The following is a 25,400-nucleotide window of genomic DNA, read 5'->3' as shown; positions in this document are numbered from 1 at the left end:
TTACGGTCCAAAAATATTCAAAGAAACAAAACATATTTTCGCTAATAAATTTATAGAAGAATTTATTTTGTTGCATTACTTAATTGATATAGAACCTTTTTTATAGTAATACTTAATAATTACACATTGATAACCAAAGATTATAAGTTCAATAAAAGTTTGGTTATTCATTTAAAAATAAGTTTCCATCAAAGCTCTCAACTCTCAACTAGTTACAATATAAAAATGCTGATTTCAAACAGCATTCTAGATTTTAATTTTTAAAAGTGCAGATTCCTGAAACAAATCCATGAAACAATATTCCATTTGTATCAAAAGCCTCTCAAACGTGAAATAGTATATTTAACAAGCGCTTGCGGTAACTTTTTGTTAAATGCTCCATTGTTCCCTATTTTAGAGTCTTTTCAAGCTATTGAAAAGGTCAGAAGTAGGCCAAGGTAACTCCAAATTAGGCTATTTTTTATTCATACTATGCTAATACAAGCATTTTTCCTGTACAACTATTTTGTCTAATAAACTGTGTTTTATTTCATTTTTTGTAGGGTTTTCTCATAAAGATCTATCACTCGATGTTTTTATTTATTTATTACCAATATTTACACACTATATTTTACATTAAATACTAGTTAGATATAAGTGTTTATTACAGATTGCATACCATTTTTAAACCTTACGCTCTTGCTCTTTTATCGCCTCTTCACTCTTTAATTATTCGTGAAAATATGGACAAATTATTGACTTAAAACAATGAGGAATAACCAAGTTTATTAGTAAAGTAGGTAATATAATAAAAAATAGTACTAAGGTGTATTTTAAACCGCCTAGTACTTTTTCAGATTATAAAAGTTTTTCTTTGAGATAAAAATAGCTACCATTGATAAATAAATGAAAAGGAAACAACTAGAAACAAATTTAATTTTGTAATGGCAAGCTCTGAGCTTTTCAGATAGTTCGCACTAATATAAATTCTTTGCTATTTACGACTATTGCAAAGTATCGATGTCGAAAGTTTGTAAATAAGTCGGGATGTTTGCTTGTTGATTGAATCTAGGTAAACATTTTAATCTGTAAAGTATTTTGAACATACTCGTAAATAGGTGTTGCTATGTCTAAATATCATGTACTTACATTAGAATTTTATAACAGAATCCATATCCATAATATTATGTACGCTTAAGGGCGAAATGGTAAATGATAAATCTATGTTATGTTGATTGAAAAGTGCTTCTAGAAGAAGTCTAATTGAATAAAGAAATGTTTGAGTTTGTTATTTACGACTTATTAATTAAGGCTCTAACTGGTTTGACGCTTATCTTCTATCTTCTATCTATATCGGCATCACGCGTGAACAGGTGGCCCGATTTCGATAATTATTTTTTTATAATATTCCTTGAAGTACGAGGTTGGTTCTTATGGAAAGAAAACATAAACATGTACCACGGGCGAAGCCGGGGCAGACCGCTAGTTTTATATACATTTGCCAATTTAACTAACAGATAAGCTAAATAAAATTATTTATCAAAACATAAAACTGGCTCTAAAGTCTAAACCAGCTAAAAAGGGGATTGACCCCTTTCCACGCAACATCACGCCTATAGCGTATACATGAAAAAATTTACATTTTTGCAACGAAATTTTACAGTGACCGCTTTTTTAGTCGTTCCAGTTTTGTGGGTAGCAAAACGAAGTATTCAATGTAACGCACAGCCAGCGATTGTGCGGAAAACGACAGAACTATGATGGAACTGCATTGTTGAGGTTTTGGATGAAAATAGTATGAAAATAGAGTACAAATTTAGGTGCTTTTGATATTAATAGCATAGTTGGAAATGGGAAATGAATCAGAGAAAAGTTGTCCCACATAGAATGTCAAATTACCGTCTTTGTTATGATAATTTTTGTAACTTTGTGAACGCTTGTATTATTGTGAATAATTAGTTTATTACATAGTGGGAAGATATTATCGTCGTACAGGCTCGGCCTAGTTTAGACGATAATGTCCATAGTTTTAAGTATTTATTTATTTAAGTTTTAGTTTATTTAATAGTTAAGTTTATTTAAGTTTTAGTTTTAAGTATTGTGTTTATATAAATTGAGTGGCATAGGTACACAGTGTAATTGAAGGTATGGATAAATAAAGATTTTTATTATTTTTTTATTATTATAGAAATACTATTATTCAAAGGATACAGGAACTACTGGACCGATTTCAAAAATGATTTAAACGTTGAGTATGTATATGATCCCAAAGTGCTATACGCTATATACATGTATTATATTGTGTAGGTACCACGGGCGAAGCCGAAGGCAAACCCCTTGTGTTCTGTATAGAACAAAATGGATAACAACTAAAATTTGTTTAAGTAACTAAGAGGTGCCCAAACTTAATCTCTTATCTTTCTTTCATACTAAGGGCCGATTTTTCAATGCTTGGATAAAACTTATCCGTCCAATAAAGTATTACACGAAAATATTAAAATGTCACGTAAACTGTCAAATACGGGCAATTAGAATACGTTTTTAAAATGGTAGTTTTATACATTATTCGACGAATAAGTTTTATCCAAGCATTGAAAAATCGGCCCATAAGCGATTAATAAAATTTCATCTCGCACAAGATTTTCTTAATAGAGTTCAATGACTGAGCAAAAAACCTCGGGGTTGCATCCTCTTTAGAGGAACAATACTTGAGCACTTTTTCCAACTCAAACACTTATTTATTCTTTCTTCCTATTCATTCTTGAACTCGACTTCCTTGAGAATTTAATCGTCAAAACACACAATGTAATATTTACCATTGGTTCCGAAAACATTTTCTACATTATTATTTAAACTCTATGACAAATAAATAAAATAAATATTTCAGGATAATTTTTCACACACGGCACGATCTGATCCCATACTAAGCTTTCGCTTGTGTTATAGAAACCAGATGGCTGATAAACATAATATATAATTTCAAATAAATACTTATATGATTAACACGCAGACACAGAGCAAACATCTATGTTCATCACACAAATATTTGCCCTAGGTGGGAATCGAACCCACGACCTCGAACTCTTAATCCATAGGTTTTACACGTTTCTAGTTATATAGGAATGTATTCGATCGGAAAATCTGATGTGTTGAAACACCGCGTTCGTGATAGGATTTTTTGCTAGACTCAGTTTTGCATTTTATATGATACCATATGCATCGTTTGTTTCATTTTAACGATATTTTATTGTTCAAATCAACATGCATGGCTAAATAAGTGCTATTTGTATTTAAATTGACAATGCTTTACAAGAGTTTGTATAGGTTTGATGTTAAAATCTTTACAAGTATACTAGCGGTCCGCCCCGGCTTCACCCGTGGTACATATTTACGTTTTCTCTACATAAGAACCATCCTCGTACTTCAAGGAATATAATAAAAAAAATTATCGAAATCGGTTCAGCCGTTCACACGTGATGCCGTGACAACGCGAAACGGGTTTCATTTTGATATAAATATAGATTCTATGGACAAATAATGGTTAGATGATTATCGAAGTGAAACTTCTTTAGGTGCGTTGAGAGTAAAATTTCAAGGTCGCGTCATGGCAATACCGTCACGTCATGGAGTAAGACGACGATTTTGTTATCTTTGAATCTTGCAAATAAATGTAATTTGAATTTGACACGCACACACGCTCTTTTTTAATATATTGGGACAATTCCGAATGACGGTAAATCCAATAATGTGAAATTAATATCGTACGTAACTAGTGATCGATTTAAAAAATGAACATTCACAGTTTTCCGAAATCACCCTGCTATAAGTATATTTTTTATTGGTTTGAAAATATTATAACCAAAAATTTATTTAAGCCTTGTTAAAATAATATAAAGTCTATCCAGAAATTCCAACCGGATCATTTAATTTTGTGCATCCAACTATACAAAGCCAGTTAGCTTTGGTTATTGAATCTTCAGCAATAACAATTTCATTTTAAATTTCTCCAATCTTGGCCGACTCTATCAGAGTCTTCCAAATATTGTTAGGGCTTTGTGAACAAATTTCGTGTAGGTACGTTGAGATTATTTTTATCTTGCCTTTGTTTCTTTAGATTATATAGATATTATATTTCTATATAACTTCTATATTATTGGTATTTGGTGTATCTATTTATATGCAAATTTATATAAAACTAGCTACCACATGGCCCACTTGTCTGTGCCTCAACAAAAACGTTAAAAAATAATAAACAATAATCACCCGAAATGGTCTAGCATTTTTCGAGATTTACACTTAAATTTTTAATTTGAATTTGTTTGTCTGTCTGTCCGTGTGTCAATAGGCAGTATAGGTTAGACATTTTAAAATTACAGAGTAAGTATTTGCTATTGTGGCTATAACAACAAATACTAAGCATAAGAATACAATAACGGCCTTACAAATAAAAAGTTAAACAATGGATAAATTTCTACCATTTTCTACCATAGCTATGTCCTGCTCTTGCTCACATGAAACGTCTATCATAAAAACAAGACAGGTTATTGCAATAACTAATTCATTGCAAAGCGAATGGGTAACATTTTTTTTTTAGTAAGACTGTAAATAAATATTTAAATAAGTAAAAATAGCTCCATAACTTAACAATACAAACGTAGTTCAAATGCGTATTTCAAACAAGATTATTGCGTCTATTTTAATGTTCCTACACTCGTGGGAACATCCCCCCCCTTCCCCCCTCCCCCTTAGCTACTAGTATTATACTATCTGTGGCACCGCCTGAAGGAATCCCATTACATCTCAACTACAATTATTGTCGCGTGTTTTCCCTATTCTCGTTACAATATGAATCTTGAATATCTTAAATAATATTATATAAAAGGTTGGAATACTGCGGGTTATGGAAATCATTTGGTTCTGGATTAAACGTTAATTAAAATTAAAGAATACTATATGTGCTCCGCGGTTTCACCCGCATTGCCAGAGCAACAGGAGTCTTAGCGTGATGACATGTAGCTTATAGCCTTCCTTGATAAATGGGCTATCTAAGACCGCGTTCAAACAAACAAACACTTCAGCTTTATAATAATAGTATAGATTAGACTACTTCTCTAAGCATTTTGAATCGTCATTACATATTTTTAACATTTACCACCGATTCGAAATGATTAATACCAAATTTTCGCAACAATGCAATACCATAAATTCTAAATTGCTTGTATTATATTTTGCACCCAAAGTACCTATTCCCAACCACTATATTCCCTTGTAAATCACTTCAATATATCGCCGTGGTTTCATTCAAATATGCAAACAGAATGTTCACGAATAAGCTGTTTCGTTCATTCATTGTTCATTTATTCATTTTAATTTCGCCGATACAATATCTTGCCGCCATTTCTCCTTGTCGGCGCAATCGGTTAACTGGCTTATTGAATGAATATTTTAAACGGATTTTCAATGATTTGAAGTTAGTTTTAATTGTTGACACTTAATTACTGTTCCTTGTAGATTTGAACAGGACTATACTATGTCAGAAAATTAGTTGTTATGTGGTCATCTTCTATATAATATAAATTAATTGAGAAATCGAAATCTCGAGAACAAATATGTTAATTTTTGTTTTTTGTTTCTTATGGAGAGAAAACGTAAACATGTACCACGGGCGAAGCCGGGTCGAACCGCTAGTATTCTATATACATTTTTGTGTTTCTATAATATTGTGAATAAAAAAACATAATAGATATTTTATAGGCATCCTTAATGTTCTTTGTGTACGGATGCAAATAATAGAATGGGGTCACCATTAGAATGGGTAAGATGAAGGTTCTTGGTCAAATATAAACATATAATTCTAAATCGTTGTGCCCCGAAGGGGTAAAATAGGAAAAAATATATTATTATTTACGTGTGTTCATCGTGAATGTCAATATAGTGAAAATAATAGATATTTTGAATACTTCATACTCGAATTTCGATATTTTACGTGTATAATATGATATTATAATTACTAAGCTAAAAAATTTATAATACTAGCTTCCGTCCACGGCTTCGCCCGCGTGGTGTTTTGATAAAAGGTAGCCTATTTGTTCTTTCTTTCTCAGGGTCTAAAGATTGTCTGTGCCAAATTTCATCAATATCGGTTGATAGGTTTAAGCGGGAAAGCGTAACAGACAGACAGACAGACAGAGTTACTTTCGCATTTATAATATTAGTAGGGATAGAGCAGGATTAACAATTATACATTTAATTATAGCAATGCTTTATTGTAACACGATTAAATTTAATATTAACAGTAAGTAAATATACGAAGAATACTCGATCTTAAGTATGTCAACAGCAGGCATAGTAAATCAAAGTCAAACAAAAAGTTCTAGAAAGATTAACATCCGTTTTTTTCATGTACAGTCTTTTCAAGAAACTAATAATTAAATTGTGATAGTTTCTGTCCCAAATCTTGCGACAATTAAAATATAGAGACGATAATAAAATAGTTTTTTACAATAATTCAGCCATATACCTAGCCATGCCATATACATATTATTATAATATTAGTGTTTTGTTCTAAATTAAACCTATTGTTTAAGTTGAAACCTCTAGCAATGTCTTGCTGAAAACCGCATTTAATTATTATTAGCAGTAGTTTTTACGTGTGCTCTATACAAACTATCAAACAGACAAGAAAGACACAGTTTCTTCAGTATATGAAATACTAGCTTTCCGCCCGCAGCACCACCCACGTTTTCAAAGAAAAACCCTATCCTATGTGTCAATCCAAGTTACTCTCTCTTAGTGTGCTAAATTTCATTGTAATCGGTTCAGTAGTATTTGTGTGAAAGAGTAACAAACATACATACACATACTTTCGCATTTATAATATTAGTAGGATAGAATAGGATAGGATGCACACATTTTTCTGTAAAAAATTTATTAAAATATTATATGGATATTGTATATTATTTATAGACACATAAAACAGATTTCTCAGATGACTGATCAATATCTAGGTTGTGGCTAACCACACTTAGTTAATTCAGGCTTCAGATTAGACCACAGGCTAACGCCTTTCTAGATCCCGGATTACATGTAAACTAATTAGTTGTAATCGATAATTTGTTGAAAATTTTGATAATTACTTTATTATTTAACTATTAACAAATGGAACAGTATTAAGCTATTGCATAGCTTTTATCTCAGACTTTGAGCGCGGCGACCGAATGCAAAACCGCGGCAGTCCTGGAGTGCCACACGTATTTTTTTCATACAATTTTTTCTAAATATATATTGTATGTGCAATGTGCATGTGCCTATAATAGAGTCTTAGATCCCACTGCGGGATTACTTCGTTCATTGTTTTTTTATGAAACCAAAATTTTACGTATATTTATAATAAGGAGAATTGCGGCCAAATTTTGACTGGCAACCTAGTCGATATAATTATATTCTCCTAATTATAAATATACACAAAATGTTGGTTTCATCAAAAAAACTATGAATGAAGTAATCCTGCGGTAGGATCTTGTACTATATATCGCTACTGCAACTCTGAAACAAGCATAAAGGAATAACAAATCAGAACAAGGATCTGTATAAGCCGATGCACTTACAAACGCCGACGAGTGTCGACCGCTTTAAGTTAAGCCAACTTTGGAAGTTCTCAACTCTTCTGACCATATTATACTAGGTATTGTGGATCGTTGTACGACGAGACGATATTTTTGAATACATTTTTTTTAATAAATTGCATTAAATCTTGTTAAGCTCAGAACAATGCCAAAATCTTGTTAAGCTCAGAAATTTCCTTAAATAATGTTGTTTAATAGTACACATTGCTCAAAATGATGAGGGTATTTAGTTATTGCTTATTGTAGATAAATAAGCCACAAGTAATAATTTTGCCTCTATTATATATGCTTACAGATATGTTATTATATTCCTTTTAAAATGTTTCTTCCCAAATCAGCTCACTCGTATTTTTAGCATATTTTGCATATATTTTGAACAAAGACACACATTTATTTGCATTGTATGCATTTCAGTACCGTGCGTTTTACTTTTGGCTTTGGCCTAACAAACTCTATCTATCTCTATCCTAACAAATTCTGTTTGTCTCTTTTATCTCAACACATTATCTATTTATCGTATTTTATACTTAATATTATAAAGCTGAAGACTTTGAACGCGCTTATCTCAGGAACTATTGGACCGATTTCAAAAATTCTTTCGGTGTTAGATAGCCCATTAATCGAGGAATGCCACAAGCTATATATCATCACGCTAAGACCAATAGGAGCGGAGCAACGCAGGTAAAAGTGCGGAGCGCAGCTAGTAACTTCATAAAGAGTAAGCATGTATGAAGAAAGTCTCAGAAAGTAAGCTCTTTGATAAATTGCTTTTAATGTATCATTCAAATAAAATAAAATAAGCCTTTATTACTGTTAAATATTTTACAATAGTTACAACTGTATCTTTTAAAATAAATATTCACAATTTTCTTAAACTATTACTATTTTCTATCAATAGGTTTCAATAATTAACAGTTTGTCTTTCGACAAAGGCCTTCTCTAAAGACTTCCATCTCTCTCTATCTCTCGCTGTTCGCATCCACTCTGAGCCGGCCACTTTTTTCAGATCGTCTTCCCAACGTTTCATATGACGTCCTTTACTTCTTTTCCCATTAGGCTATATACCATCACGCTAAGACCAATAGGAGCGGAGCAACGCGGGTAAAACCGCGGGGCACAGCTAGTGCTCCATAAAATACAAAAGCAATGGAAACGTATAATTGAACAAGATCCATGAAGCGGGCTGAATATTTTCGGAAGTAGTGCCGCGGAATGCACGAGAGTTGCGTCCCAACTTCTTCATGAATCTTTTCCATAATTAATGCAGATTGGAAATACTTTAAAGCTCCAATATTTATGATGATCTCTACATTATATTATTATGACTTCTTATTGACCTTAAGGTGTTTTTAAATAGGTGGTTTAGTGGTATTTTTATGTTAGGTATTTAAAATCAGGATTATAAGATGTAACACGTAGATACATAATAATACTGAATATATTATAATACTATAAAATGTAATGTATAAAAGATGTATGTAATAACATATTATTATTATTATTATAACTTGCGACAAGAACCAAATTTTAATTTTAAGGTAACGTTAATATTTATATCTCTCTCCATAATACACGGGTACCACCAGAAGGTAGATACCTGGTCCTTTGGAAGGCCGTGGGGACACAGGTCCAACACGCAGAGGCCCTTTAGAGAATTTAATGTGTTGTGGGACACCAGCCGCAGCCTGCCCATGACTGCACTATAGAGATACAGCGCTGGGCAGTCCGCGGCCGATGTAGGACTATTGTAGAAAAAATATTATAATTCATACTATGCTAGCTATGCTAAAATTATAGATCTATTGTCATAATATGAACGCTCATACGCATCACATAATATTACTAGTTAGAAAAAATAATTAAAAAACGAATTAGCATCTCAGGTATCAAGATACAAGAACTCTATGTAATCAGGGCAAAAACAACTGAATACGTCACTCGACTCAAGTATGGAGGGTTCTCGTAGTCTCGGGAAGCTGTACTCTTTGAAAGATTATGGGTTTATCGCTTGTTTTGTTCCCTCTTTTGCAGTATAGTTTTGTAGTGGTTTTTTATATGTATCAAGTTATCTATAGTTTTATAGGTTTGTACATGTAATACTCTCGTAAAATCAAACAATAGAAGATCCTATCAGCTATGAGTGTAATCCATATAATTTATAAGGTTTTCTAAATGTCAAGATGGACTAACAAACTGCTTGTTATCAGATAATGACTGCATACTTGGGAATTTTTTGTCACATACTTATTAGTCGACCACAAAGGACACCGATATACGTACAAAATCTACTAATAATATAGTTCGTTGAAAATACAAGTTTTGTTAACTAAAATCCGCGGTTTTCGCGTATCCGGACTGAATTAGACAATGCGCTAATCCATATTTTAATCTGTCTTTCTTTTATACAAATCTGATCAACAATTTCTATGTAAAATAGTTATATAACAAACATAAATCCACACATTCTTACAAATGTTCGCGTTTATAATTTCAATAGGAAATCTCTCGCCCACTTCTCTCTCTTATCCTAAAGAAAATACATTTATTACTTTTTAAATACCGTCCTTGGAAAAATCCATTGTTTTTGTAATTTACGTAATAAATCGAAAAAGTTTGTTCCGAAATTATGATGGAATCACCGCGGCCATTAATTGCGCTGTGTGTTTTAATAAAATTCTGAACGACATTTTTGTTTGCGTCAATTATTTTTGTTGGTACGTTTTTTAATATGATCATATTTTTATAACAATTTCATACATGTGAATATACAAATAACGTCAACGTTAGGTAGTTTAAAACGGTACATATTTAATAAGTATCTACTAGGATTCCATAAATACATAACAAGCAATAATTATTTTAAAAAATAACAGTAAATCCGATTATTCATTTTGTCAGGATTTTCAGTTTCATTTAGCGCATATCATAAATATTAACTAAACCGGATAATAACTTTTTAACAACTCGTGGGCGTCCACTTAAAATAAATAATATCACTACATAGTATAAAACAAAGTCGATTTCTCTGTCCTTAAGTCCCTATGTATGCATAAATCTTTAAAACTACGCTATGGATTTTGATGCGTTTTTTTTTAATAGATAGAGTGATTCAAGAGGAAGGTTTTGGTATATAATTTATTAGGCTTTAGACAAAGCGAGCGAAGCCGCGGGCAGTAAGCTAGTATATTATAAACATAAACATCTTGATCCAAAACACTCAAATTCACTAAGATAATGAAGGCACGTCGTCATTTTTATTCTATGAATTATTCACATTAAATTAAAGTTTCTTGGAGCCCAAAATACTGAAGGTTGTTGGCAAAGAAACTTTCTGGCTATTACTCTGGTCGTCAAGCACAGAAGGGCCGACGTTTGAACCATAGTTAATGTGGCCTTGACCGTATCATGTATGTAAATTTTAATGGTACATATTTTGTAGAGCAGATTTTGGATACATGTAAGGAAGTAGCTGAAATACATATTGCGTATGGCATTTATAAATGTAAAATACTCTTTGAGACGTTTCGTTATTTTGAGAATGTTAATGCGCATAACATAGGTTAACTTTTTAACATATCAAGTAAAATATAATTTGATATTTAAATAAAATATAATTGATTAATCTACTAAGAGAATAAGTATAATATTCGTCATGAAAGTTTTTGAACTGTTGTGAACCGCTGATATGTCTTCCATCGAAACTAAATGACATTTTTGAGAACAAGATTATGGAAGAAGACCCTAATAAAATTTACTTGTTCATAAAGAACAACATCCGATGAACCAGTACATAATATATAATCACATAAAATAAGACACCATTTAAACATTTACGAGTCCAGTAACAAAATGCCTTAGTGCTGTAAACTTTAAAGAGTTGTTACGATATTAAGCTATACGATAATTTACGATATTATACGATAATTAGATTTAAGGAAGGCATCACTTCACGCGTTCCAATGGCCCAATTTAATACCGTATCCAACAGCGGGTTAATTAAGAAGAAAATTATCTCCACGAACACAGGCAAATGGAATATATGAATGGTGCAAGTGATAGGATTCAGAGGGCTTTGAGTCAAAGGCTCATAAAAGTTTAATCTTCTGTTATTCTCACACTAATGCAAAAAACATGCAAAAAATACTAAACAATCTGATAAATAGTTCTTTAAATTGCTACATGTACCTTACAAGAAATACTTTCAAATAAAAATACACTCAATTAATTTATTATGATAAACTTGTTAAAATACCAAAAAAGTTAAAAAAAAAACACCAATATATTTCATTTTCATTCTATTTGTCCTTCTCCCTCTCCCTCACCCTCCCACTCACCCTCTCCCACACCCTCCCACTCTCCCTCTCACTCCCCTCACACTCTCCCTCTCCCTCCCACTCTCCCTCTAACACTCGCTCTCGCTCTCCCTCTCCCTCCCACTATCACTCTCCCTGTCACTCCCCTCACACTCTCCCTCTCCCTCCCACTCTCCCTCTAACACTCGCTCTCACTCTCCCTCTCCCTCCCACTATCACTCTCCCTCACACACTATCTCCCTCACACTCTATCTCCCTCACACTCTATCTCCCTCACACTCTATCTCCCTCACACTCTATCTCCCTCACACTCTCCCTCTCACTCTCATTCTCCCTCTCACTCTCCCTCTAACTCGCCCTCTCTCTCCCTCTCCCTCTCCTTCTCCCTCTCCTTCACACTCACTCTCCGTCTCCCTCACACTCTCTATCTCCCTCCCACTCTCCCTCTCCCTCTCTCTCACCCTCCCCCCTCACTCTCCCTCTCACTCTCCCTCTCCCTCACACTCTCCCTCTCACTCTCCCTCTCACTCTCCCTCTCACTCTCCCTCTCACTCTCCCTCTCACTCTCACTCTCACTCTCCCTCTCACTCTCATTCTCCCTCTCCCTCTCCCTCTAACTCGCCCTCTCTCTCCCTCTCCCTCTCCTTCACACTCACTCTCCGTCTCCCTCACACTCTCTATCTCCATCCCACTCTCCCTCTCACTCTCCCTCTCAATCTCCCTCTCACTCTCCCTCTCACTCTCCCTCTCACTCTCCCTCTCACTCTCCCTCTCACTCTCCCTCTCACTCTCCCTCTCCCTCTCCCTCTCCCTCTCACTCTCCCTCTCACTCTCCCTCTCACTCTCCCTCTCACTCTCCCTCTCACTCTCCCTCTCACTCTCCCTCTCACTCTCCCTCTCACTCTCCCTCTCACTCTCACTCTCCCTCTCAATTTCTTATCATTTTCATTTCCGTTTCCGTTTCCGTTTCCGTTTCCGTTTTCGTTTTCGTTTTCGTTTTCGTTTTCATTTTCATTTTCATTTTTGCAAGATCAAATTTTTCATGTATTTGCAATAATTATTATAATATGACGCTTTTAAAATATGTTATAAAAATTATCATTTTATTTTGTTAATCAATTCAATAGACTTAAATATTTGTTCTTCACCAAAGACATTTAAAAACGTAACTTACAAAGAAAACGCTTACGCCTATAACACACACTCCCAAGTAATCTGAACGAATGCTTTGCAGCTAAAATATGGCTCAAATTCCAACAACGAAATGCCTACTCGTAGTAAATTATAGCTAATGAGACGAATATTAAATGAAGGAAGTGCTTTCCTTTCCCGTGGATTATTTTTTGTAAGATTTTTGATATATACATTTGAGATTCATCTACTTTAATATTGAACTACAATCAAGTTTTCTTTGTTTCGTAGTACAGATAATACATAATATAATACTATACTCAATGATCTATACTAGTAAGTGTCGAATCAAACTATTACATAAAATTATATTAGGTTTACACGCAGCTTTACTCGACTCGACCCTTGGAGCATTACTCGACCTGATAAATTAATAAAATAAAATTAATTTTGTATGAGTATAACCCTGTGGTATAATCTCACATTTAATTTGCCCTACAAACTCCTCTGAACCAATGAATATTCTGTTAAATCAGTTCAGGCATTCCATTGAATTCCCTGAAAGAAAAAAGACAAAAATATTAAGATTTATTATCACTGGAAAGTATCTATCTACAAAATAAGAAGACGGATAATATATTATATTATATTGTAGAGATACAATTATTGTAGTACATTCTCAACAATTAATTATATGACTAGGCCGTATACCATAAGCAACTAGCTTTCAGCCCACTTTGTCTAAAACTTTACAATTTATTCAGTGCATTTTGAGTTTATCGCGAAAGCACGACCACAAAGTTTTATCTATACTAATATTATAAAGCTGAAGAGTTTGTTTGTTTGAACGCGCTAATCTCAGGAACTACTGGGCCGATTCGAAAAAATTATTTCGGTGTAAGATAGCCCATTTATCGAGGAAGGCTATAGGCTTATATGTATATCATCACGCTAAGACAAACAGGAGCGAAGCAATGCGGGGCAAACCGCGGGGCACAGCTAGTATAACATTCACAAGATAAGTTCATTATAAAATAAGTTTATTCTTGGAAACCAATGTATCTGGAACGTGTCTATAATATTATTTTAATAAGAAAACAAAATACATAATCTGCGATCGTCGTCGTTAAGAAGCCAAGTGCCATACGATGTCAATACTGTAGCGTCAGCAAGCTTGATGATTTTACGGCCACCAGTTAAGCGAATATAAATTAATGTTATGAAAAGGAAATATTTTGTTTGTGTGTTAGGATTTAACTCAAAAACTGCTCTACCAGTTTTAAAAATTCTCTTATCATTGGAAAGCAACATCTATATTGTGTCTATATCGAGTAAAATAGGGTACATTTCATTATTCGTGCAATCCGGGCAAATACGATATTAATGTTTAGTTTACTATTTTTTTCATAAGAATCGCAATTTACAATAACTACTTCGTTTAAACATACCTACCATAACTACATTCTATTTCCTCATTCATCTTTTGCCCAACCCATATATAAAAAAAACATTGCAAATTCAAATTGATAATAATTATCATAAAATTTCACATAAAAAATGTCAGGATTTCGCGCCATTTTTTGCGTCTCGTGGCCTTATATCTTATGTAGTGTACCTCAGTCAGCGTTTCTTGAAGATGTCCCGATTAATGAGCGACTGAATATACCTTGAGAGCGGATCAGCCAAGTTAACCTCCCGAAGGATTTTAACACACGGTTTTTTAGAATGGCTGACAAATTATTAAGACTCAGTATGACAAGAATAACGGCTTATTGGAAAAAATAAGTACAATGACATTTCCGGTCATACATAATATAGTCGTGTGTAATGTCCTAATACATATATAACTGTAAAGAAGTGATTATAAAATAGTAAATATTATCTTTTTGTTTTAGTAACTTGTCTAAAAATGTGGGCATTATCAAAATTAAAATTATAAAATTAGCTCATTGTGTTGCCTCTATACATGGTGTAATCGTAAAGTGTGCACAGGCAATTTTTCCGTAACTATAGCAGGTATCAAAAAACTTTAAACTGATATCAAAAGTACTTAACCTAATGAGTAAAATGACAATAACAACTTTTTAAAAATATAACGAGAAATATCTAAAAAATTAACTTGAAACATTCCCATACATTTAGTATGAAATATGACTAATTTTAGACACGTAAATCAATAATAATTTAGCGCTATATACCATTGCCATACATAAAGTTGTAAACAAACAACGATAATAAGTAAATAAAAAAACTATAAGCAAATTCAATCTTTTACAAATCTCCATGACACATTTACCTCATAAACAGTTTCCAAAAGCAAACACTTCGTGCAAACAATGACACTACCTGAACGCATGCAAATTTGTTACAAGCGCAAAAAGCCTGAATTTTCCTGCACCATCCATTGACGTTCAGTAAACTGCAAACTAAAAAGTTGTCTTACAATGGGAGCATTGTGTAGCGTCCCTAGTTGAGCGTTAAGGCGAAAATTCCGATAAAAATTAACATAATGGATACCTGCTAGTGACATAGTATAATCTACCTGGACTATATTGCCTGTTTTTCTAGTGATTGGGACTACTTACGATGCGTTTTCGTTAGTTTGGCTTATATTTTACATACTATGCTTGAGCGTAATATATTGAGACCGATTTTGAGCGGTAGTTAGTGGTATTGTTTTTGAAAGTATACATGAGGCTGTAAAATGTAGAATACTATAAAATTGGAAAATAGCTATAAATATACTCGCTATAAATAACGTTTCAGTTAGGGCTGATTTTCAAATCCTTGGTTAAAACTTATTCGTCGATGTATATAATGTATATAACTACCATTTTAAAAGCGTATTCTAATTGCCCGTATTTGACAGTTTACGTGACATTTGAATATTATCGTGTAATACCTTATTGGACGGATAAGTTATATCCAAGCATTGAAAAATCGGCCCTTAATACAAAATAATTAACGTATAACGACCACAAAATAAAGACTTTCTACGCAATGTAGAGTCAATTTTTATTCACTAATAATTTACTGTACAAACCTTTATTTCTCAATTTAAAATAGTCATTTAAAAAAAAACAAGCAAATACTATTATTCAATCTCTCAACTATTTAACTACGTTACTCAGATTTTAATAATCACTTATTCATTATTATCTCACTTTAGAACAATTCTCGTTAAGTTACTCGAGAACATGAAGTTATACAACAAAATTGAAAAGCGTCTGTTTTATAACTGCTTACTTAACAAAATAATATCCTCATTCTTTATTAAAGTAATCGCTTTCAGGCACAGTCAGTTTTCCTTCTTTATATTTCATTTATTACATTTAAATAATGTACTATATACTATTTCATTATATACTAGCTTTCCGCCCGCGGCTTCGCCCGCTTTGTCTACAACCTAATAAATTATGTACAAAAACTTTCTTCTTGAATCACTTTATTTACTAAAAAAGCCGCATCAATATCCGTTACGTAGTTTTAAAGATTTAAGCATACATACTGACATAGGGACCGAAAAAGCTATTTTGTTTTATACTATGTAGAGATAATGTATAATAATTTTATCTAGAGTAGAATTGAAGCAAATAATTAAAATAATAAGTTATCCATTGATACACTCAAAGAAAGTATAATACATAATTCTAAAAGATATTGCTCACGTTTTTTCACTCGCAAGAAATAATGTTAACTTTAAATAAATATAGAAGGAACAGCAAAGTGCATTGTAAGCATTTTCCACGCGAATACCATGAAAGGCCTCTTTGTTAAAGATATAGTAGGGTAAATAGATAATACACAGGGACGGATTCTCTGGTATAAAATTTAAGAAAATTCAAGATTAAACAGGTTAGATCCTAAATGCAGTTAGTTTATTCAAATAAGTACGTACATTGCTATTATTTTATAACTAAATTTTATATAATCTGTCAACTAAGGCCATTCTCCCATTGCGATACGCACAGGCGATTCAAGTATCCTGCAAGTCTCGGAGACTAGTCGCCGCGGAATATCTCACATAAATTTATTAGCAGAATGTGAAAAATAAAATAACCAATGTTAATTGAAACTAATTAAATTTTGGTCAATATAGCAGAAAACTGTGATTGAATTTTTATTTTTCGGTTTAATTTAAATAAAATACATAGAAGAGCGTCGTGTTTAAATGCGATGGATCTTGTAAATAAAGTACACCAGCATAATATTTATTTTTTAATCCAATATTTAATAAAAATAAGTACATCCCTGTGCTATTGAATCTTGGAAAAACATGTTGAAAGGAACGATGGGATAAGTTGTATTTTTAGTAAAAGAGATACATATTTTATTTTGTGCTGCACATTATATTCTCATAACATCGCTTATTCATACAACTAACTTATATTAAAAAATAAGTACTTAGTGAGCATAAACAATTTTATAGACAAGTAAGTGGTAACCCATCAATATTCTGACCGCACCTTTCGTTGCTTAACTTAAACATGTAACAAATCGAACTATGATAAAGATATTGTCCTAATTTGACACAAAATTTCTTTTGTAGAAACAGATATAAATAAAAATAAACGCAAATAATAAATGAAATCATAAAAATATCACAACATAATATAAAGTTTTGAAAGCAAACTGAATTTATCAGAAGTTTTATGCGGGCGCTTTGAGGAACATCTAAGATAATGGTGCCCTTGAGAGAAATACTTCTGATGTTTAACAGGAAATTTGTAGGATTCACAAAATATGTATGAAGTAATATTTGTAAATAATAATGGGGAGCTTCTGAACTTTTCTTAATGGGTACGCAATATTAAACGATCGTTTTCGTTCTAATAATTAAAAAAAAAAACATAATTTTTAACTATTACAATATGGATAGTTTTGATAATATTATGTTGAATATAATATCTTAATTTATTGAATTATATAATCATATTATGTCTTCAGTGTAATACATACGAATTATAATTCCAATATAAATACGAAGTAATAATCTTAAATAGGAGCTATTAGACTAAAATAATTTATTTGTAATAATACAATAAATTTCCACATTTCGTTAATTTCATCATGAAGTTTCCACTCATTTCCTAATCCTACACATAAACACTAAAATGAAAAGCGTCTAGTATTTACAATTCACTTCCTTAGAACACAGTCATTAGTCCATTACGTTCACGGTCACGCCTGTCAGACGAGGCTCGTTCGGGTGAACACAGGGGAATGGAAAGCGATTTAGCATTCAGACAATACAGAATATAGTACTATAGCTTGATCGCAACCGCTGTACCGCGCCCTAGGTATGTGCATTGTGCACGTATGTGCGAGGCAGGGACCGGGTAAGAAAGAGCACGAGTTAGAAGTTAGAAAGAAACGGAACGGTCGGTACTCGGTACTCTCCCCGCCTCGCCGCGCACATACCTAAGGTGCGGTACAGCGGGTGCGGTCAAGCTATACTAATAATTTCGTGTAGAATAAATTACATTACTAGGGGATTTTTCAATCTTTTGGGTCCTTTTCACAATGGGCGTTGGGTGAGTAGAGGCAATCACGATAGTGTAGAGCGCCTAAATGTCTATAATCGGCCGTCATTGTAGATGTTTTTTCATAATCGACGTAGGTAATGGCGGCAAACGTCGACGATCATTGCTGGACCAACGCTGCTTATAATTCTGAAACAATGATATAAAAATGTCACCAATATATTATAGCAAAGAAGTTTAATACGATATTCGATTAATAAGTTTTAAGAAAGCATATTTACAAAATCAAAAGACTGATTAATTGGTTGTAAATATTTCAAACAGGAGCATCTGTGTTTACGATCTGGAAGTTTTGTTAATAAGGTCCTTCGCAAATGACTCAGAGCCGTGTAAGTCCCATCGGAATACGAGTCATGGTGTAAACTGTAGTGTGGAGATAGAGTTGTGTTTCTCGCATACGTGCATTGCAACTTTTTGTCCTTCACAGGCGAGAAACCGCGGGCTGCTGAAATTAGCTCTTTAATACAGTCTTAAAAGGTATTTCCTAGTAATGTGCCGTAGAATTGTGCTGAGAAATAAACACGGAAAATGTTTTCTTGGATCACTTCGAAAGAAAAATATATGGTGGAAAAGATCATCAAGTAGAATTTATTATTGTTAGCCTTATGTTTTATCTGGTATAAGGTTAAGTTTTAGACCAACAGACAGATCTTATACGCTTAACCTAACTTGGATTTTTAAATATACTTTTTTTGCCAAAACAGACTTAGAAATCGCGTCGCTCACCACCAAAACACGTTCCCAAAAAGTTAATGATGCCTGCTCGGTTGAGATACGCAGGGTCAGACGCCCCGGCTCACGCTTTACCACTTTACTATATTCCAATGAACTGGGCTCGCTAAAATGTCTATGAAGCGACCAGTACCGTGAAATTGGCCACTATTGAGTATATAAAACGAAACACTTGGTTGTTAAACCGAATTTTCTGGAATTGCGTAGTTAATATTGTCTAGGATAGGCTTTGGTAATATAATCCGACTAGATGTTGCCTACAGCTTTGCTCCCTGGTCGAAACAAATATTCTTAGTACAACTTTTACCCTTTGTCAGACATCTTTGCTTTTTATACATTAAAAATAGTTTGGAAAACCCAAAAGTGCACGCCTCATAATTTTTTTTAAATAATTATTTATTAATTATTATTTTTGTTTATTTAATAACAATTAAACCACATCGAATCAGACCCTGAAAAATGAAAGGGTTCTATTCCTGAGCATACTCAAGCGTAAGAGAAAAAAAAAGACTCGATTAGTAAAGTATTTCGGTCGCTATCGTGTTAACAAGAAAATCCTCCGCACATACAGACACACGGACGTCCAAGACAGAACTTTTTTAAACTGTTTTTTAACTAGTTTAAATAACAAAAATGACATCAAAAATATCATGAATGTTAAAAATAGTGTTTTTTCTTAATATGTGTGTGTATGTATTATCTTACAAGTGCAATGTATGATACCTACATAAAGACATTTTAAGTTTGAAAAATCAGATGTTTTGCGCGAAGTGACAGTAGTACCCACCTCAACGCTTCGCTTATGAGGCGTGCAAAAGAGCGTTTGTGAAGCTTCTTTGGCAAAATTTTAAGATACTAGAATCGTCGTCTTACTCCATGCCGTGACGGTATTACCATGACGCGAACTTGAAATTTTACTCTTAACGCGCCTGAAGAACTTTCACTTCAAAATAAACAGATTTCGTAACTTTTGGTATATCCTATAAACTAAATAAAGTTTTATCGTATTTATTCGGTTAAATGGAGGAAGAATGGCGGTAAATCATATTTTAATGTGTTCTTAAAATTTGATATGACTGAAATAATAGTGTTTTAACGTATCCGGTGATATCAGATTTAAAACGATGGGTTTCTCAATGCATTTCAATATTATCAAGACATCCGTGATAAATTTAATATACCTATTTATTTTTTATATCAGCATTGAAAAGCAAAGTGCAGCAATGAGTGGGTTGATAGAAAATGAATTTACCTAAGTCCTAATATGCACTAAGGTTCACTCATATAATATTATAATGATACACTCACCTTTAAAATAAATTCCTAAATCAAACTAATAAAAAGAGGCTAACACAAACACAATCTGCAAACAATATAACCTACAAATTCTAAATACAAGACTATAGTGTTAAGGAATCGAGACTATACCAAGTAGTTGATATAGTGCAAATAGTTATTTCAAGTATCGTTTTGCCCGCGGCGTTGCCTGTCAAATATTTTCACTAGGAGCCCAATAACTACGGCTAAGTTTGCAAACCTCTTCTAATTAATTTCTGCTCCGTGCCGGTGAAAACAGGGGAGTGTGGTCTATGTTGTAGGGCGTAGCGTTAATTTATTTATTTATGTAATTATAGAACATGTGGCTTACAGACATGCCAAAGCACCACAATGCTATACAGTCCAAAGAACATACACATTACAATAATAATTACCTATACGTGATAAAAAAAACACAAGAACATTGAATAGACGGATGAATATAATCATAATTAATAATCTATTGAAGAGGTTGGTGTGTTGTTATTTTATTGTTGGATTTATGCTATAGCATCCTATTAAAGAGTCAAATGAAAGAACAGTGGATTACAATGATAATAAGAAAAATATTTTACCTTCCATCCAGTTTTATTATAAACCTGCTTCTTATCTATTTTACCCTATATTATGTTCTTTGTTTCATACTTAGTTATAAAATTAACGTTATGTGTATATAACTATATAAAATCTTAATACTATTATAAAGGCGAAAGTTTGTAAGTATGTATGGATGTATGGATGTATGGATGTTTGTTACTCTTTCACGTAAAAACTACTGAACCGATTACAATGAAATTTAGCACACATATAGAGGGTAACTTGGATTAACACATAGGATAGGTTTTATCCCGGAAATCCCACGGGAACGGGAACTATGCGGGTTTTCCTTTGAAAACGCGGGCGAAGCCGCGGGCGGAAATCTAGTACATTATAATTTTTAAAATAAAGATATCTTTTAGACTTTTGAACTATATTTTTATGTTACAGTAAATGTAAATAAGCAAAGTGTATTAAATCCATCAACCACCATTACTTCGTTACATTTTTTTTTATTGACTAATTCCTTAATTTCTCATATGTGTCTAAAGCTCGCTGCGGTTACAACAAACAAACATAACCGCTAATCCTATAACATGTACCACAAAATAATAAGACTACACGGGTGATAGTGATTTTCCTAAGCTTGGCATCGTGAGATTAGGACTGGTAGAGCAGAGCAACGCCCGGTATATCGCGTAGTGCTAAACATGCTATAAGCTTATAGATACGGTTGTAAGACATATTATGACTGACTAGCTTTCCGCCCGCGGCTTCGCCCGCGTTTTCAAAGAAAAACCCGCATAGTTCCCGTTCGCGTGGGATTTTCGGGATAAAACCTATTCTATGTGTTAATAAAAGTTACCCTCTATATGTGTGCTAAATTTCATTGTTATCGATTCAGTAGTAATTGCGTCAAAGAGTAACAAACACACATACACATACAACCATGCTAGCAAACTTTCGCATTTATAATATTAAGTAGGATTATTTAAATATAATTGTATGTACCTAGTGCGAAACATGCTATAAGCTTATTACATACGTAAAATATTTGACTGATTATTGAAATAGAATCCGAATGTTGATATTTTGAGAGAAACTTCTTGAGATGAAGTGTTAAGATCTTTGGTAGACTACAACTTATGAGTTGGCGTCATTGTTATGGTAATGTATCGTGTTGTAACATTGTAGAGTACATTTGTAAGAAATAACTAATAAGTCCCTGTGTTGTTTATTTAACTGTTCGGAACATTTGAGTTTTCTTACAATTCTTTCAAAGTATTAAGCTTTAAATTTATCTTTAAATTGCTTGCCTGTTTTGAAACATAATTGAAATTTATGCAAGCGTACATTAACAAAACTATCACTTAATTGTGAAGTAAAATTTCCGGTTTACTTCACAATTACATGTCATAAAAAGTGTCACCGTCTGAAAATTATATAAAAATGGATTAAGGTAATCCCATTATTATTTTAATTAACCCAATGAACTGTAAAGCCGATAATTCCCAAGCTTAACTATACCAAATATCGAACAAGGAAATATTAAATGGCATCACATCCCGGTCCCCTTAACATCGTTATATATTCAAACACAAATGAAAGTGAAACCTCAATTTAAATAATTCAGCTAAATAAACCCAAAACTAACGATACTAATCCTCAAACATTAGTTGGGTTACGATAATTTTAATATCATGGACCCTTTTCACCAAGCGTCACTTCGCTGCTTTAAATTTTAGTTTGGACAATTAGTCGAGGCATTAATTTAAATTTACCGTGTGAACGGAGCTGGTTAATTTATACCGCCGATAAAATATTTTGCATACTTCACGTACTGTGTGTGGATATCGACTGTGGCATCGGCGAATATTTGTCGTTGATCATATTATTATGCTACGAAATGCGCCTTCTTCAGCGTGTTGGGGACCACTAAAATAAGAGTAGTTAACGCATGGAACAAGACACGTTTATATGGAAGGTATTTCTGCTTCTTCTAACTATACCTACTTACTACAACGTTGGCAATTCAACAAACTTCAAATTAAAAAAAACAGATTTAGGTAGTTACGACAAAAGATACTGCACAAAATTCTATCAACATAATTTCATAACTCTATAATAGTACTAGCGGTCCGCCCCGACTTCGCCCGTGGTACCTACATGTTTAAACTATCCTATCTCTCAAGTTGGATCGAACTGCACATGGTGTGCGAATTTTATTATAATCGGATAAGTGGTTTAGGAGTCCATTGAGGACAAACATTGTGACACGAGATTTATATATTATATTAAGATAGACCAAGAATATCCAATTTAGAAGTAACAAAAGAATCACGTTTACCATGAATAAGAATGGTACATAAATGACAAAAAAATGGACGACCAAGGCATAATTCAAATCTTGACAGTACAAACGTCACCTGTTTGAATCAATTTAGCCCCTTATCCATCCAGTAATCATTCAATAGATTGCAATTGCTATCTACGAAGCTGGCCAACTAACCCAGCCAAGCAGTAACTTCAATAAAGTCGATCGTCTGTCAATTGATTGTATGATGTTGATGAAACTACCATGTTTCTTTATGAAGTGAAGCAATACGCAATGTGATAAAAAATATGAAAGGATAAGGAAAGGGATAAAGATTTTTATTTTTAATGTATGTCCTATGTGTGTGTCTATATTATATGTTCAAAACACTTGTGGAGAATACAGGATCGTGTAAGAAACTTAACATGGATTAGAAACGTAGAATAAATTATAGAACTAAGATGCACTCTAGTATTTTTGAAAAACGCATCTTGAAAATGCGACTTTTTTCTGCGAAATATTATTATTTTTAAAAAAGTCTAATTGTATTATTTTTTTAAATGTCCATTCATAAGATAAATGAATAATATACATTAATGTAATGAAACGATACAAAAACACAAGCTTGATTAAGTATTATATCTTATTTTGTATAACATTAAAATTGGATATCGAACAGCGTAGTGGGTAAAGTACTAATTTATACTGTCCGATAAAATGTTTTACGGTCATTTGGATATTTTAAATGTAATATATAGTACTATTCCCAATTAAGCAACGTATCAGTTAATATTAAATGAATTTAAAAAGAATTTCCATGTTTGTACTCGTTTTATTCAAGGAAATAACAGGGTAGCTTATTAAGTAGAGCTATATTTTTACATGTACGGGAATACGAAAACTTTTCTATGTATTTTTAAATTGAAATTACAAGCGCGTTAAGAGTAATGTCAGTGATATCTTTGAACCTTTGCAAAAAAAATTCAACTTCTGACACGTGTACTCGGCACGCACGCTCGTTTTTTTAATTTGTAATCTAAGCCTATCCATTATATTGCTCAAGCTTTGTAATCTCATTTAGAATTAATAACGTTAAATTGAATTATTCACGGCCAGTTACATCAAATTAATAATCAGTTGTTATCAACTGACTAGATCAAAATGAATCAGACCAATCACTTTTATACCTACCATTTCTCTAGAATCTATATTATATTTCGAGCAATAACATACCACCCTATCAATTCAATGTTTGAAAGAAAGAAAATAAATTTATTTCCAAATCCACAGCCAACAACATTACAAAATTTCTCTTAAAATTAGGCAAACGGATACAGCCTCAGCAAAATGCTGCACAAAAATAGCGCTGATTTTCAGACTGCACCGGCATTTGTCGCATACGGCATAAACACCATCAAAATATAGTTATTTAATTATATAATAACTTGCTCAATACATTTAAAAAATATTCAATGAATTAATAAACTCATGAATTCATCAATTAGAACACAAAACCTAGCCAACCAAGACAGGCCAAAGCGGTAAAGTTTACAAAAACAAAAGCGTATCACTGTAAACTGTAAATTGTAAACTATAAACAAAGACATTAATGAGTTGTTTATCTCGCAGTTAACTCATTGTGAGATTGTCTCTAACTTTGGAACTCGAAAAACAAACAAAGTGGAATTTAAACAAAGTTCACTGGAGTTATGCGATTGTCTGAGTTACGGATAAATTAATCTTGGTTACCTCGTGTATTTGGATGAAAAAACAGATGAAGAGAATGAAGAATTTATCCATTTTTCGAAAACTGGTGGTTTACAAGTACAGAGAATCTTGCTGACTCTTTTCTGTAGAAATTGCTCTCCAAACCGGTGGTTAATCGTAAAACTATGTTACGACTACTCAA

The sequence above is a fragment of the Colias philodice genome, chromosome 26, assembly GCF_061535455.1.
Source record: "Colias philodice isolate Cphi_HAF_F1 chromosome 26, ilColPhil1 Martin Lab GWU primary, whole genome shotgun sequence".
Lineage (NCBI taxonomy): Eukaryota > Metazoa > Arthropoda > Insecta > Lepidoptera > Pieridae > Colias > Colias philodice.
The sequence above is the reverse complement of the archived record's forward strand: the minus strand, read 5'-3'. Positions refer to the sequence as shown.